Source organism: Lynx rufus, unplaced genomic scaffold (genome assembly GCF_022079265.1).
Source record: "Lynx rufus isolate CCGP_SWC_20201006 ecotype Redwood Valley unplaced genomic scaffold, mLynRuf1.p SCAF_2, whole genome shotgun sequence".
NCBI lineage: Eukaryota > Metazoa > Chordata > Mammalia > Carnivora > Felidae > Lynx > Lynx rufus.
The window spans coordinates 191,612,960-191,628,430 of NW_025814834.1; positions in this window are offsets into that span (position 1 = coordinate 191,612,960).

Here is a 15,471-nt window from a genome sequence, read left to right on the forward strand (position 1 = left end):
CTTGAACATCTTGCTTCAAATGTTGCTAAATGACATTGGACGGTGTGTCAATAAACTGCCACAAGATGGCAGCCTTGCTAATTTTGGCTGCGCTGAATACAGTTTATCCAACTCCAAGTTGGAGGGAGTAGGAATGACTTCTAAAGACTTTAATCTTATTTATTTAACTTTTGCCGAAAATCTGCTCAATAGCCAGTCTTTTAATCTATTGTTACTGGGTTTTTAAAAAAATTCTCAAAAGTTAAGTATAATCTGCCGATGAGAAAACGGAGTTGAAAATGGTTACTTGCCCAAAGTCGAGACCTAGATTTGAAACCATTTTTCTGACTCCACACGTAATTCTCTTTCCATTACGTAAGTGAATCTCAAGCTGCAGCAGTATTATTTAAGGCTTTTTGTTTTTGTTTTTAATTACAAGTAACTGAAAACCAACGGGAGCCAGCTTAACAACACAATAAAGCATTTGGGAGTGCCTTGTAGAAGGCGAAAAGGAAATGATGCCCTGGCTTTAAAAGATACAATAGAGCCAGGAATTGGAAAGCCTTCAAGACTTAGAAGGAGAAGGACAGAAAAATGGGGGATGGGAAGAGAAAGGGAAAGCTGGGGTAGCCTAAGAGATTAAGCTCTGCCCCATTACCCATTCAACTAGAATGGTCCCATTTTAATGCATTTTACATATTGGGGCTCCCATGTCAGGTTCTATTTGAAAAATAAGGATTAGATACATTAGAAAATACTTTTAAATCACTGGTGTAATACTATGAAGCCATTCCTATATTGTTGGACATTTAGGGCTGTTGGTTTTTTCCTAATTTTTCACTCTAATAGGTAAAGTGATGCCTGTTCTTTCATATTGTACTAGACAGTGCATGAAGTCATCTAGTACTTCATTTCTCCTGGCCCTTACAACTTCCCTTAAGGGAGGAAAGGAGTGACAATGTGGCCTTAGGCAATTCTAGCCTGTGCCCAAAGGCTGGTGCTACTTGGGCCTTCCCTGATTGTCAGCTGGTCCAACAATACTCAGTGTGCATCTAACTACATGTCAGGCACTCCTGGGCACTGTGGACGCAATGGTGAATAAAATAGGCACAGTCTGTCTTCATGGAGCTAACAGTCTAGTAGGGAAGAGAGATGAAACAGTCCACAATAATTACAAGAATCAGAAGCAAAGTGCTGCCTAAGGGAAGTTCAGATAGTTAGGGAAATACACAACACAGTGAGCTGACCTAATCTGGGGTGATTAGGGCAGGCTGTCCTGAGGAAATGTTATTTAATCTGAGACTTGAAGGATGAGTAAGAGTTAGCCAAACAAAGAGAATGGAGAAGACTTGTTTGAGCAGACAGAAAACGTGAAAGGCCAAAGGTAAGAGAAGCCTGGCAGGCTCAAGGGATTGAGAAAAGATCAGTGTGACTGGCTACAGAAAATAAAGGGAAGTGATATGAGATTGAGGTGAAAGAGATAGCAGAGTCCAGATCATGCAAGATCTTATGAGCTATTGTAAGGGTTTCATAATATACTCCCAAGAGCATAGGAGATCATTCAAAGCCTTTAAACTAAGTAAGTGCACGGTCCTATTTGTGTTTGAACAAGAACATGCTAGCCGTAGCATGGAGAGCCAAAGTGGATGCTAGGAGGCTAGTGGGATAGGGGTGGGGGACTGATGCAGAAGTCCTGGCAAGAGGATAATGATGGCTTAGACTATAGTGGCAGCAGTAGATGAAAAGAAATGGACAGATTTGAAAGTAAGTGATCTAAGAGGTGGAAATTACAGAAGCTACTGATTGATTGTCCATGGGAATGTGTGTAAGAGAAAATGAGTAGCCAAGTAGACTATCAGTTTTCTAGCTTGAGCAGTTGAATGGATGGTCTTTCCTAGTAGAGACTGGGAACACTAGAGTAACAGTAAATTTGGTGGAGAAAGGTGATGAGTTCTTTTTTGGTTTGCTTAGTTTGAGGTATCTTAGATTTCCTGAATATGCAAGTAGACATACAGAACTAGAGCTTAGAACAAGTCTGGCCAGAAGGTGTGGATTTAGGAGTCCTGAGATCAAAGGACAAGAAAAGGGTTAGCCAGAACTCCTGAAGAGCTACATTAATAGTAAGTTAGAAGAGAAGCCAGAAAAGGAGATTCAAAAGGAGCAACCTTGGGGCACTTGGCTGGCTCAGTTGGAAGAGTGTGAAATTCTTGATCTCAGGGTCATGAGTTCAAGCCCCATGTTGGGTATAGAGATGACTTAATAAATAAACAAACAAACAAACTTAAAAAACAACAACAACAAAAGGAGAAACCAGTGAGGTAGCAAAAAATGAGGAAAATACATGGTTCAAGAAAGCCAGGGTAAGATAATGTTTCAAAAAGGCAATGGATACCTGTACCTGATCAAATAAAAAGAAGATGGAAAAACATCCACTGGATTGAGAAATATGGTGGCCATGAGTGATACTATCAACAGCGATTTTGTGGAGTGGTGGTAGGCAGAGACTAGACAGGACTAAGATGAGAAGTGGAAGGTTAGAAAATGTAGACAGCAGTGTAGGTCACTCTTGAAAATTCTGCTCTGAAAGGAGACAGACAACAAGAGTTGGAGGGAGACATTCATTCACTTAGTTCTTCCAGCTAAAGATTGTGGAGCATATTCAACTCTTCTTTTTCTCTTATGTCCTACTTCCAAAATATCAACAAAGCCTATTGGCTCTAATTTTAAAATATATTCTGAATCTCACCACTTAGCACTTTCTTCACTGCTACGTATTCCAAACCACCATTAGCTCTTGCCTGAGCTATCTTAAGAGCCTCTTAATTTATCTCCTAATCGGTCTCTCCCTCACATCTCTTCCCTACATGGAAAATCTGGGAACTACAGAGGCAAGTTCTCTTTCCCCTACAAACATCGTAATACAATGGTTAGAAAGGCATAGGATAAACTCTATACTCATTCCCCTTCAAAAAGGGAGAGTGGAAGGTACGCAGCAGGACCAATATGAAATCCAACAAGCATATGTTGATTAGAGCTTAGTCCAATTGCCTGAGACTCATTCTTCACTGTGTTCACTGTGGTTTTTGGCTCCAGTATCTGGGCTCTTGGTTCCACCCTCTGAATCATCCTCCCTTTCTTGCAAGAAAATTGAGCTAGCAACAGCCCTTCCAGCCCTCTGCCATGAGTTCCAAAGCCAATGCCACATATTTTAGGCTTTTGTTACGGCAGCACCCATACCAAACTGTTTCATTATCTGTTGCTACATAGTGAGTCACCCCAAAACTTAGAAGCTATATAAACTTGAGTCCTTTCACAAGCAGATGCCAAGGATGGAGTCAGAAGTTCAAGGGGGCAATGCGTGTGAAAGATAAAGTTGAGAGGGAACAGAAGTAAACAGGGAGAATCTTAAGACCATGATGTGGGACTGACACCTGTAATAGGAAGATTGGGTAGAAAATGCTTCAAGAGTGCAGTGCAGCTCTGAGGAAGCCTTGGCCAGGCTAATTTCCCGTTAGAACCCCACATGAGGGAGAAATAGCCCAGCTCCAGTGTGCCCACTGGGCTTAGTCATCAGCTGAGACTAATCCAGGGGAAGTGTGCCTTGGCATGAATGCTGTGGCAAATTCGAACAGTACAGTTGGAAGATGTCAGCTCCCTACAATCTTAACAGCAGTTTTTTGCTGACGGTAAATCTAAGAGGTCATGCACACAGTCCCCTCCTTGCTGACGTAGTCCAGCCCTTGCACTGCTTAGGATCCGGTCTTCCACACATCCTTGCAAAGCAGCTCCACCTCTATGGTTCTCCCAGGGCTTTCTTATTGAGCGAAAACTTAGAAGAGGGAGGTTGATGGGATGAACTATAGCCCCCATTGCTGCAGATGTTTGTCTTTTTTAAAAATTAGCTTATAGGCTCTTACTGTATATTACAGGTATAATCTCTTTTCAGTTCCACGCACTGAAAACATTTTTCCAATTCATCCTTTGCCTTTGCCGTCTTTTCCCTTACTAAAAAAGTGGATTTTTGCGAGGTCAAATAAACCTAACTTTTTCTTGATCTTCTGAGCTTTTCTCTTGTTTGCAAGGTCTTTCTAAATCTTAAAGTATATATTTATATGCCAAAATATTATTTTAAAATTTTAATTTTTCTAAGTTTATTTATTTTTGGGGGGGGGGGCAGAGAGAGATCCTAAGCAGACTCCATGCCTCCAGCACAGAGCCCCACTTGGACCTGGATCTCAGGAACCATGAGATCATGACCTGAGCCAAAATCAAGAGTTGGACACCTAACCTACTGAGCCACCTAGGGGTCCCTAAGATTAAAAAAAATTTTTTTTACCCTTTATACTTAAAAAAAAAAAATGTTTATTTATTTATTTTGAGAGAGAGAGAGAGAGAGAGAGAGAGAGAGAGAGAGCAAGCAGGGGAGGAGCAGAGAGAGAGGGAGAGAGGGAATCCCAAGCAGTCTCCTCCACTGTCAGCACAGAGCCCAAAGCCTGGCTTGAATTCACGAACTGTGAGATCATGACATCATGAGCCAAAATCAAGAGTCAGATGCTCAACCGACTGAGCTACCCGAGTGCCCCAACCTTTACATTTTAATGCATCCAGAATGTATTTCTGAATGTAGTGAATTTGGGAGTCCAATCTTATTTTCTTTCTGGTGGATGGCTAATTGTGCCAGGGCCATTTATCAAATAAACCATATCTTCCTCACTGAATTAAAACACAATTTTTGTCCTTCCTAAAATCTTCATGTACCCTGGGATCTATGTCCCAACTCAGTCTATTTTTATGCTAACATTTACTTTCGTAATCGGTATTTTATTATTTTTTGGATGACCAGACACTGTGAACAATTTGTACATAACTCTAAGTATTGAAAATCTCCAAAACTTACATGGCTGTAATAATTTTCTGAAGAACTTGGCAATGATTTTCTAGCTTAAAAATTTGTAATCAGGGGCGCCTGGGTGGCGCAGTCGGTTAAGCGTCCGACTTCAGCCAGGTCACGATCTCGCGGTCTGTGAGTTCGAGCCCCGCGTCAGGCTCTGGGCTGATGGCTCGGAGCCTGGAGCCTGTTTCGGATTCTGTGTCTCCCTCTCTCTCTGCCCTTCCCCTGTTCATGCTCTGTCTCTCTCTGTCCCAAAAATAAATAAACGTTGAAAAAAAAAATTAAAAAAAAAAATTTGTAATCAATTTGTTCATGTAAAGAGGATATTAAATACCAGTATCTTAAAATACTGATGAACTATTAGGTGTAAAACTCCACAGATTTATAGCTTTATTTTAAGCATACTGCCTACACCATAAAAATTTCAAATACTTCATAGACTGTTAACAAAGAACTACAAAACCAGACTATGCCAGGCAAAAGATGTCACAGATGGCATGCAGTTATGACAGAGAGATCCAAGACTAAGCAACTTTTTTTTAAAAGGTTTGATTTAATAGATTTTATTTAGAAAACTTTACCCAATATTAGAGAGTATATATTTTCATCAAGCATTTCCATGGAGCTTTTGTAAATATTGTCCATATTCTAGACCAGGCTCTACCTTTGTTGAAACAAGTCTCAAATACCAAAGAATCAGTATCTTACTTACCCCATTGTGTGTCTTCCTCATAATTGGATGACAATAATAGTGACATCTTAAAATATTCTGTATGTTTGGAAATATTAAAACATGCTGCTAAACTGATCAAAGAAGACAGCATATAGAAAATCAGAAAACAGGGTGCCTGGGTGGCTCAGTCAGTTAAGCGTCTGGCTCTTGATTTCAGCTCAGGTCATGATTTCATGGTTCGTGGGACTGAGCCCCACATCCTGCTTTGCGCTGACAGCAAGGAGCCTGCTTAGGATTCTTTCCTTTCCTCTCTCTCTGCCCCTTCTCCACTCAACGTGTGCACTCTCTCTCTCAAAATAAAGAAATAAACATTAAAAAAAAATCAGAAAACACTTAGAACTGAATGACTGAAAAAAAATACAATATATTGAAATCTGTGGGATGTGCTTAACGCATAGCCTTGAGTGCTTATATTGGAAGATAAGCCACTACTGGGGTGCCTGAGTGGCTCAGTCAGTTCAGCGTTCGACTTCTGCTCAGGTCATGATCTCATGGTTAGTGAGTTCGAGCCCCACATTGGCTCTGTGCTGATAGCTCAGAGCCTGGAGCCTGCTTCTGTTTCTGTGTCTCCCTCACTCTCTGCCCCTCCCCCGCTCATGCTCTGTCTCTCCCTCTCCCTTTCTCAAAAATGAATGAATATTTTAAAAATTTTAAAAAATAAAATAAAAGAAGAAAGCCAATACTTAAAGAGCTGAGTGATGGGGCACTTGGCTGACAGTCCATATAGCATGTGACTCTTGATCTCAGGGTGATGAGTTCGAGCCCCATGTTGGGTGTAGAGATTGCTTAAAAATCCAATCTTTTAGGGGCACCTTGGTTGAGCATCTCAGCTCAGGTCTTGATCTTAGGGTCATGAGTTCAAGCCCTGTGTTGGGCTCTGTGCTGGGTATGAAGCCTACTTAAAAACATGAGTTAAATAAGTAAATAAACTAAATAATTAATATTTTAAAATCTTTTAAAACATTTTTTAAGTAAAACACTAAATGTTAAATTCAAGAAGTTAAAGAATAATAGAACTGATCCAAACAAATAGAAGTAATGACATATAAAAATAAGAGGAGAAACTAAATAAGCAGAAAGCAAATACAAGTGAGTAACAAAAGATTGACATAGCCAAAAGTTGATTCTTTGAGAAAAATCATAAAGTAAAACTCTGGTGAAATGATTAAGAAAAGGAACGAAAAAGTTTGAAGTAAAAAAGGAGACGCGCTATAGATACAACAGAGACTGATGGTGTAACATATTGAAAGGCAATTGACCACAGCCCACCCTCTAGCCAACATAACTGACATCCACTGAATGTACAAAATACACTCACCCTCCTGCCCGGATGCCCAAGGTCTCATCACATTATGGCGTCAGCTCAAAGCACAGGACCTCATCATCTAAATGAGGTCTAGCTGTAGATGAGACTCTTCAGATGTGGCTACTTGGATGTGGTTCCTCTTGATCTGTGAAATGAAAAATCAAGTTGTCTGCAACACAAACAGCATACATTGGTGTTATGGGGTTAGGATCATTGCAATAAACATTCCCGTTAAGAAGAGGTGGGGGAGAGGGGTGGATAGGAGATACATAACAGTCAGTGTTTTGTAGCAATCCTGAAACCCCAGCCGAGAACATGTTTCTATTTCTTTGATTGTGACCCAGGCCTGCTCCCAGGGAATGATTCTCTGTGGCTGCGAGCTCTGCTTTGTGGGCTCGTGATTCTTCACTTTGAGTCATCCTTCCTTTCGTAGGAAGTGGCTCACATTCCACTGGGTGATGCATGGAATTGTTGAATCATTATATTGTACACCTGAAATTAATATAACACTATATGTTAACTATACTGGAATTAAATTTTTTTTAAAGGAGGTGGCTCATATTTGCTGCCATGTGGCTTTCATGGCATGATTCTTGCCCGTAGAAAGTTGGGAGTTTCCAAGGCTCTTTTCATTTTGAACTGTCTTTTTCGCTGGAAGCTGGTGGTGCTTCTACAATGCAGTTCTTTTAAATTGTTGTTTTCTGTGAATTTTATTTGGGTTCTCAAAAGCCACACTTAAGGTTTCTTCAAGGGGCACCTGGGTGGCTCAGTCAGTTAAGCACCTTTTTTTAATGCTTATTTATTTTTGGGAGAGACAGAGACAGAATGTGAGTGGGTTAGGGGCAGAGAGAGACAGAGGCACAGAATCTGAAGCAGGCTCCAGGCTCCAACCTGTCAGCACAGAGCCTGACGCGGGGCTTGAACACAGGAGCTGTGAGATCATGACCTGAGCCGAACTTGGACGCTCAACCGACTGAGCCACCCAGGCACCCCTCAGTCGGTTAAGCATCTGACTCTTGGTTTTGGCTCAGGACATGATCTCATGGTTTGTGAGTTCAAGCCCCAGGTCAGGCTCTGTGCTGACAGTATAGAGCCTGCTTGACATTCTCTCTCTCCCTTTCTCTCTGCCCCTCCCCAACTCACTCTCTCTGTCTCTCTCTCAAAAACAAATAACTTAAAAAAAAAAAAAGATTTCTTCAAGAAAGAAAGGCCCCTTTCTGCTTGGTCTGACATTCAGTATACTATAGGAAACACTCTTAAGATTCTTGAAAATTCTCTTGTCTAGGAAAAAAAAAGTAAGAGACATTTTAGCATTTTTAGAAGTCACTTCATTTACTTGAGAGGATCTATGAAACATGCATTTAAAGCTTTCTTGGGGCGCCTGGGTGGCTCAATTGGTTAAGCATAGGACTTTGGCTCAGGTCATGATCTCACTGCTCGTGGGTCCGAGCCCTGCTTCGGGCTCTATGCTGAGAGCTCAGAGCCTGGAGCCTGCTTTGGATTCTGTGTCTCCCTCTCTCTGCCCCTCTCCCACTTGTGTTCTGTCTCTCTCTTTCAAAAAATGAATAAACATTAAAAAAAAAAGTATTTTTCCTTTGCAAAACTTTTTTTATTATTATTATTATTTAATGTTTTAGTTTTGAGAGCACATGAATGGGAGAGGGGCAGAGAGAGAGGGAGACAGAGGATCCTAAGCAGGCTCTGTGCTGACAGCAGAGAGGGCTCGAACTCACCAACCGTGAGGTAATGACCTGAGTTGAAATCAAGAGTCAGATGCTCTGGGTGCCTGGGTGACTCAGGTTGAGTGTCCAGCTTCGCCTCAAGTCATGATCTTGCAGTTGACGAGTTCGAGCCCCACATTGGGCTCTGTGCTAACAGCTCAGAGCCTGGAGCCTGCTTTGGATTCTGTGTTCCCCTCTCTCTGCCCCCTCCCCCAGTTGTGCTCTGTCTCTCTCTCTCTTTCTCAAAAATAAATAAACATTTAAAAAAAGAGAGAGAGAGAGACGCTTAACTGACTGAGTCACCCTGGGGCCCCCCTTTGAGAACTTTTGATGGCTAGAAAGAGTGTCCTGAGCCCTTCATGTACCCTCTAAATTCTTCTAAGCTGAACAGTTTCCTTCTTAGCTTATCTCTGTCTTCCTGTACCTTATCATAGACAGCTAAAAGGAACCAGTTGGCTCTTTGAACATTCTGCCTAGAGATCTCCTTAGCCAAATTCACCCACTCATTAAGTATACTTTCTAGTTTGTATTTTACCACAGGTGACATTCTTCTGAATATTTTGCTACTGCATAACAGGAGTTGTCTTTCTCCAGACTCCAGTAACAATTTCCTTTCTTCGGATCTGCACAGTTTCCTTGAGGCCCTTCCAGCTTCCAACCACTACTGGTCCCAAGCCATTGCCATGTGGTTTAGGTTTTTGTCACAGCAGCATAACACTTCTGGTATCAATTTCTGCTTTAGTGATCTATTAATTCATAAACAAAACAAAACACCAAAACTTAGTAAATTAAAAAAATTTTTTGGACATTTATTTATTTTTGACAGACAGAGAGACAGAGCATGAGCAGGGGAGGGGCAAGAGAGAGGGAGACACAGACCCCAAAGCAGGTTCCAGGCTCTAAGCTGTCAGCAGAGAGCCCGATGCGGGGCTCGAACCCATGAACCGTGAGATCATGACCTGAGCTGAAGTTGGACACTCACCGACTGAGCCACCCAGGCGCCCCACTTAGTAAATTTAAAACAGTAATTTGGGGCACCTGGGGGGCTTAGTCGTTAAGCATCCCAACTCTTAATTTCGGCTCAGGTCATGATCTCACAGTTCATGTGCTTGAGCTGACAACACAGATCCTGCTTAGGAGTCTCTCTCTCTCTCTAAGTAAAAATAAATAAACGTAAAAAAACCCGATAATTTATTATCTCTTATGCTTTGGTGGGTTGACCGGGCTCAGTTGGGCAGTCCTCACTTGGGGTGTTTCATATGATTACTATCAGATGGTAGCTGGGACTGGAGCCATTGGAAGCCTTCATTGGGCTGGATATCCAGGCTGACTCATTCACATAGCTGGATGGAGCTTAGTTGGGGATGTCAATCAGAGTACTTACAGGTAGCCTGTATACACAGGGCTTGGGATTCTCACACTATGATGTCTGGGTTCTGAGAGGGAGTATCTTAAGAAAAAACATTCTAATATACCAGATGAAAGGTACAGTGTTTCTTATGATCTAAGGAAGTCCCAGAACAATACTTCCTGGGCATTCTACTGATTAAGCAAGTCAGCATTCTGTTGATTAAATGAGTCATTAAATCCAGTCCAGGCTTAAAGGGAGGGATAACATCAGAGAAAGAATTAATCATGTTCATCCCTGGAGACTATCTATAAAATCAACTTAGAGATTATTTGTGCGTTAAAAAAAAAGTTACTAAATTTACAATTAAAATTGTACTAAATGTATTTATTTTGGTAGGTTGGAAATTTTAAGTCTTCCCTTCCAAGAATAGGAGATGCTTTTCTATTTGTCTAGATTTTGTTTTATAACTCAGTTATATTTAATTGATGAGAGGACCGTCCCTTTTGGAACAAGTACTGTGTATAGTTGGAACATTTACTAGAATTCCTATATGAGGCTGTACTGAATGGGTTTATTATTATTAATTATGTCCAAAAAGTTTTAGAAATTATAGTATAAACCTATCAGAATCATTGCAAGAACAAATGCTTACATGAATGTAAATTATGGATGATGACTAAAGCAGTGGTTTCACGTCAGAAAAATCCAGTAATCACTGAAAATGATTTTCTGGATTTTCACTCATTCATAAGCTGATTGCACAAGGAACAGGCTCTTCTCCCTTACTGGGACTGCCTCCCTTCTTCCAACCCATAAAATTAAACTAAAGGCAGATTATTGATCTTAGGCAGGTACTCTGACAGTCTCTACCATGATCAATATAGCTACTATTTAATGAATACCTACTCTGTGCTAGGTAATGGCTAGGTACTTTGAAGCTATTATCTCATTTAAAATTAAGTTAGATTGGGGCACCTGGGTAGCTCAGTCAGTTAAGCATCTGAATTCAGCTCAGGCCATGACCCGGTGACTCATGAGTTCCAGCCCTGCATCGGGCTCTCTGCTGACAGCTGAGAGCTTGCTTTGGATTCTGTGTCTCCCTCTCTCTCTCTCTCTCTCTGCCCCTCTCCCACTCACGCTCTCTCTATGTCTCTCAAAAAATTGAGTAAACGTTAAAAAAATTTTTTTAAAGATTAAGTTAGACCAATAGGCCAATAGAACAAAACAGAGATCTCAGAGATAAACCCATGTGTAAATATGGGAATTTAATATATGATGAAAGTGTGGCACAAATCAGTGAGATGACTCTATCAGGGTCCGACCAAGAGACAGAAATCACGTAATAATTTGAACAGGAAACATTTAGTATAAAGAACTATTAACTATAACGGGGTGAAGGTAACGGGAGATTGAATAATAAGAAATAAAGAGAGCTCTAAAGGATACAACAATCTCAGGTGCAAGGAGCAGCTCTTATCTCTAGGGCAAGAGAGAATGCCTAAAGAAGAGTCTTCCTTACCCTCCAGCCTAAGACCCAGACTGGGTTAAGGAGGGAGTGGCCTCTTCACTGGCTGGTGGAGAAGTTGGTAAGGTGCCACACCAGTGAAATTTGCTGCGAATCTACCCAAGAGGTTGCCGGGGGAAGCTGTTAGATACTAGATCCTGCACACTGTAGGAACCACATCGTGCAAGCCCAGCACCACAGAAACTGCATACTGCAAACCTCCTGTCAAGAGGATGAACCAGGAAGAGGAAAAACTCCTTGTCCTCCAATGCCCCTCCAGTACCCTCTACTGACAAAGCTTAGCATTATGCCATATGGCAATAGAGGAATATTTAAAGGCATCATCTTAATTTTAGCTGAGCAGGCAATGGAGGATATGTTTGGGACTGTGAGGCAATACATCAAAACTGGCTCAAAGACTAATTGGATTGTTTAGTAGATAGTGTTTGATAAATTGTCTCCTTATACAGAGAAAGTAATATCCCTATCTAATACCACATGTAAAGGCGAGCTCCCAATGGGTTAAAGACCTAAACGTAAAAGGTAAAATTATGAATTTAATAGGAAAAAAAGTCGAATGATATTTTTGTAACCGAGGGGCAGGGAGAAAAATTTTTTAACTCCAAAAAATGTAACTTTCATGGATTTGATTATATTAAAACCAAGACCTTTGGTTCAGCAGAGGACTGTGTAGGCAAAGTTAAAAGACACGACAGAATAAGAAAAGATACTTTCAATGTCTAATGCCAATAAGAGATTATTATTTGGAGCAGAGTTTGGCAGAGCCTTTCCATAAACAACGAAACATTGACTATCTTAGGCTGGTTTTGTGATCCAGTTGTTCTCTGACACAACTATTCAACTCTGCTGTTGTCGCTGGAAAGCGGCCACAGGCAGAAAGTGAATGGGTGTGACCATGTTCTAATAAAATTTTATTTACCAAAACTGGAAGTGGGCCACATTGGGTCTGTGAGCCATAGTTTGCTGATCCCTGATCTAGAAAAGACAAGGAACTCCTGCACATCAACAGGAAAAATACAGCAACTCCAATTTTAAAAATAGAAGGGTGGGGGGCGCCTGGGTGGCTCAGTTGTTTAAGCGTCCAACTTCAGCGGGGTTGATCTTGCGGTTCCTGAGTTTGAGCCCCGCATCGGGCTCTGTACTGACAGCTCAGAGCCTGGAGCCTGTTTCGGATTCTGTGTCTCCCTCTCTCTCTCTCTCTCTCTCTCTCTCTCTCTGCCCGCCCCCCCCCCCGTGTCTTTCTATTTCTCTGAAAAAATAAACATTAAAAATAATTTAAAAATAGAAAGGGGTATGAGTAGGCAATACACAAAAGAGGAAACTGAGAAGGGTAATAAGCATATGAAGAGACATTTCAACTGAATTATAATCAGAGAAATATAAATTAACAATGAGATATTTCTTGGGGCGCGTGGGTGGCTCAGTGGGTTAAGTGTCCGACTCTTGATTTCAGCTCAGATCATGATCTCCAGGTTCGTGAGAATGAGCCCCGAGTCAGGCTCTGTTCTAACAGGGCAGAGCCTGCTTGGGATTCTGTCTCTCACTCTGTCTCTGCCCCTCTTCCATCCACACTTGCTCTCTCTGTCTCAAAATAAATTAAAACAAACAAACAAACAAACGAGATGTTGCTTTAAAGATTTTGAGATAGCAAAAATTAGGGAGATAATGGTGGGCTTTGTTGAGCAATAGGAACTCTTCATGGTGGGAATAAAGACAGGTGCAACGTTTTTAGAGTGTAGTATGGTGACACATAGTTCAATAGTGTATGTGTATACCTAATAACCCAGCAAATCTGCTCTTAAGTCTATATCTCAGTGAAATTCCCACACAAATCCATAAGGGATCATGAACCACAGTGTTCATTGCAGCATTATTTGTGGTGCAGAGAAGTGGAGACAGTCTGAATTTCTGTCATCTGGAGAGTAAATACATAAAATGCAGTGAATGTGCACCAAAAAGTACCATATAGCAGTAGGGAGCAATGGATTAGATAGATGTACAGGGCTGGTTTTAGTAAGTCAGAATAAGTTATAAACACAGACCACTTATGCAAATGTAAAATATACGGGCAGAAAAAAATATCTATTTTGCAAGAACACAAGGATGTGTATTAAATACATTACAGCGGTTGTCTGGAGTAGGAAAGGAAATGGGTTATGGAATGAAAGGGAATATAAATATATATGAGGAACACTGCATGGACCAATGATGATAATGTGCCATAAAATGAGGAAAATGATTAACTGCAGCTGAAGTTAAAATAAAAATAACAGGGGTGCCTGGGTGGCTCTGTCAGTGGAGTGCCTGACTCCTGATTTTGGCTCAGGTCATGATCCCAGGGTTGTGGGAACCAGCCCCAGATTCATTCTCTCTCTCTCTCTCTCTCTGTCTGTCTCTCTCCCTTTGCCCTTTCCCTCACTCGCGTGCACTGTCCCTCTCTAAAATAAAATAAAATAAATTTAAAAGAATGGAAATGTGTTGTAAAAATAAATAAAAATAAAAACAGGTAAAAAACCAGAGGGTATCAGTTTTTCTTTTGAAGGAGTAAAGGAGGCAACTCCATAGGAAGATGAGCCTCATAAGAGCTGTGAGGTCCACATTCAATTCTTTTTGTTTGGGATTACCCGTCCACACAGACTAGCATGTCAAAGAGTGTTTGGGGCAGCCTCTGAGTCAACAGGAAAAGCATCTGAACAAGAGTGAGCAGTGTCTGCTCGAGATTACCCAGGTTTGAATCTGTGTATTCGAAATTCGGAATGTCTGGATGACAATGAAATAAGTGTAGGTTATATCTGAATCTTGCCTACCCATGCATAGTATCCAATATGCATAGTATAATTCCATTTTCATTAAAAAGTTTCACTATAGGGGTGCCTGGTTGGCTCAGTCAGTAGAGCATGCAACTCCTGATCTCGGGGTTGTAAGGTTTAGCCCCACATTGGGTGTAGAGGTTACTTAAAAAAATAAAATACTTTTAAAAAGTACCATTGGGGTGCCTAGGTGGCTCCATTGGTTAAACGTCCAACTCTTCATTTTGGCTCAGGTCATGATCTCACAGTTAGTGAGTTCGAGCCCCAAGTCAGTATCTGTACTGACAGCACAGAGCCTGCTTGGGATTCTCTCTCTCTCCCTCTCTCTCTCTGCCCCTCCCCGACTCATGCTCATGTGCACATGATCTCTCACTCTTCTCAAAATAAATAAAAGAACTAAAAAAAAATTTTTTTAAGTTTTTTATGTTTATTTATATTTGAGAGAGAGAGCCAGAGCGTGAGCAGCGGGGCGGCGGTGGGGGTGCGCAGAGAGAGAGATGGAGACAGAATATGAAGCAGGCTCCAGGCTCTGAGCTGTCAGCACAGAGCCCAATGAGGGGCTTGAACCCACGAGCCGTGAGTTCATGACCTGAGCCGATGTCTGACACTTAACTGACTGAGCCACCCAGGCACCCCCCCAAAAAAAATTTTTAAGTACCATTATATATTAATACATATATGCATACAAAAAAAGTTGGAGTACTTTGCTCTAAGCCATTGACAGAGGTGCCCATGGTGTGGGTGTGTCAGAAATCGGTCAACAATTCAACAGATCTCTTTATTGTTCCTTGTGGGCACTCATTAGCTTACATTCTCAGCCACCCTTGCAGCTAGGAATTGCCTTGTGCCTGGGATCTGGCCAATAGAATTGACAATTCTCCATACTCTTTCTTTCTGTGGCTGCTTTGGAAGGTCTGTGTTCAATATGGAGACACTAGATGAAAGGAGCCTGGGCACCTGAATCATTGTTTAGAAGAGAACAGTTAAGTGATCAATGATGAAATCCTATTTTGGATTTCAGAAGGAAAAAATAAACTTTTATTTTATTATGCATCCGAGATGTCAGGATTTGTTAAACTGCTAGCATACATTTACTCACACAGTAGGATTTTGGAGACTAACTTTCTACAATATACACTTAGTTATTGTTTGCAT